Below are 2,967 nucleotides of genomic sequence, written 5' to 3'. Positions count from 1 at the left end.
GCGGCGAAGGCACAGGCGGGCAGCGCGCGGAGGCTCGGGCGCTCGGGCCCGGACGCGACTCGGGCGGGCCGGCTGTGGGCCGGGCGGGCCGCGGCGGCGCGGTGAAGTGGGTGCGGGCAGCGGCGAATCAGTGGATGCCACGTGGCGGTGGACGACGGAGCGGACATGTCCGTCAGTGGGATATGTGTCCGGCGCGAGAGGAGAGGGAGGGGGCTAGGGTTAGACCGCGAAATTTCGGAGGGGATCACTTATTTATAGGTAGAGGGAGCTAGGAGAGTCCAAATGAGATGCGGTTTTCGGCCACGCGATCGTGATCGAACGCTGTAGATGATGAAGATGGTTTAGATGGGTTTTGGACCAAATTGGAAGGATGTTGGGCTGCAACACACACGAGGCTTTTTCGGTCCCTCGGTTAACCGTTGGAGTATCAAACAAAGTCCAAATGATACGAAACTTGACAGGCGGTCTACCGGTAGTAAACCAAGGCCGCATGGCAAGTCTCGGTTGTCCAACCCGGAAATATTTAACCCCCACACATGAAATAAAGGTAGAAACGACCACCGAAGGAGAACGAAGCGCCGGAATGCAAAACGGACAAGAAGAAAAGTGCTCGGATGCATGAGACGAACACGTATGCAAATGAAATGCACATGATGACATGATATGCAATGCATGACACGCAAGCAATGACAACGCAACAACAGTGAATAACCGGACGACACCTGGCACATCGATCTCGAGGCGTTACATATATGTTCTCAAAAATATTTCCTAATGATAATGCTTTTGCACATCAATACTTATTCAGAGTCTTTCATGCAAGGTTTCCTATCATTAAGGGCTACATTGTGGAGAACAATTGAAAAGCAAATCTTATATTCTGAAAAAAAGATGTCCGGACGAACACTGAAGTTGCTGCTGCCACACCTCTTTACGTAGCTGCCGACTGCTACTACCTACTGTTACGTCTTCCTTACTACAGGCAACTATTGTTGCTTTATTTAGTTTAACTGTCCTAATGGGATGACATATTGGTTTAAATTCTACTCCCTCCGTTCCAAAATTCTTGTCTTATATTCGTCTAGATACGGATGTATCTAATGCTAAAGTGTGACTTGATACATCCATATTTAGATAAATCTAAGACAAGAATTTTGTGACAGAGGAATATATGGATACCCACAAATAAATCCATTATTTAATGAGATTATAGGATGAACTTATCATATAGAGATTGGCTTTTCCAATATGTGTTGCACTTAGTGACGAACAAGCCGCGAGCAAGCATGGATTACAACTCTGGGTTGGTCCAGAACTTCCAATGTGCGCAACACTGCAGTTGGAAGACTAAGTCGACTGAGACTTAGCAAGACCGAAAGAAAAAAGGCAACACAAACTTACAAACTCTACACTACTAAAGTCTACTCAAAATTAATGCCGTTGGAATCGAATTCAAAATGTAGTGTTATGTAGTAGGAACTGCCATTATTAAATATTTCCTCCGTTTTAAAATAAGTGTCTTAATTTTGTATTAACTTTAATACAAAGTTGTACTAAGATTGAGACACTTATTTTGGGACGGACGAATATATGGTTATGCTTCAACATATCAATGTCTTCTTTCTTTTTAGCATGTTTTTTTATCACCAACTATCTGCATGGCCCAAATCCACTTAAAATTGGACACGGAGAACGCGACTACAGCCTGGCGCGGCGGAGCGCACCGTTCCGTCTAGTACTCCCTTCGTCCGGAAATATTTGTCGTAGAAATGGATACAAATGGATGTATCTAGAACTAAAATACATTTAGATATATTCATTCCTCGGACAAGTATTTCCGGACTAAGGGAGTACTTGATTAACTAGTTGGGAAAGTCATGCCCGTGAAGCAGCCATGTGTTACAAAGAAGAAACAGAGAATGAGAGGAAGAAATCGGTAGAGTGGTAACTTTTGTTTCTAGTCTTCGTGTAAATTTTTTAATCAGTATAAAGATGAGTATATCAGACATGGCTGGCACGTGTTTGCCATAGGAGAAATGGTCATCTACTCCTCCGTTTCTAAATATAAATCTTTTTAGATATTTTAATATAAACTATATATGAAGCAAAATGAGTAAATATACACTTTAAAATATTTTTTATATATAAAAATACACTTTAAAATATGTCTATATATATCTATTTTTAGTCCATATTAAAATCTCTACAAAGATTTATATTTAGGAACGGAGGGAGTATGTCATAATAGTGCACTGCCCAAGCTATTACACATTAGTTGATTTTTGCCCAAAAGGGAAAGGCACAACGCTTTGCTGGACCTATATAGAAATAAATATAGGATTGTTTTGCTGACACATATAACATTGTTCACAATAGAGAACCGAAACCCTGCTGATCAAGTTCAGAACCTGAATCCTTCTGTGCAAGGGCAAGAACTGATGAACTACTGGACCATTTTAACCAGAGGTAGCTCAAAATGGAGCAGACTTTACTGAAGCTTTCAAAGTCTGGACTCCTTAACCGAAGCCGTGCTGATCAAAAGTCACAACCTGAATCCTCATGTGCAACAGCGATGAACTACTGGACCATTCTAACCAGAAGTAGCTCAAAATGCCGGATGGGTTAAAATCCAGATGTTGGCCAACCCATACAGACCTCCGCTACACCTCAGAGAAAGAAGAGAAAAACAGAACACATCCCAGGTTCACCAATCCTGATGATCAAGAACAACCAGATCATCTTGATCCAAAATCCGTGTACAACATCAGCAATAATCGCACATTGACGTTGTCCTTCTCGGCTCGGATTATGCCCTTGTGCTAGAGAACTTTGTACTCTGCCTCAATCCTGGCATTGTTCCAATGTTTGCAACGCATCTAAAAAAATTGTTCAAAAAGTTGGTTCCATATGGTATGATACATACATGTACCTCTGGAGGCGTGGCTGGTAGAGGTTTTTCTGCATGAT

The sequence above is a fragment of the Triticum dicoccoides genome, chromosome 3A (assembly GCF_002162155.2).
Source record: "Triticum dicoccoides isolate Atlit2015 ecotype Zavitan chromosome 3A, WEW_v2.0, whole genome shotgun sequence".
NCBI classification, from domain to species: Eukaryota; Viridiplantae; Streptophyta; class Magnoliopsida; order Poales; family Poaceae; genus Triticum; species Triticum dicoccoides.
This window is presented reverse-complemented; position numbering follows the sequence as displayed.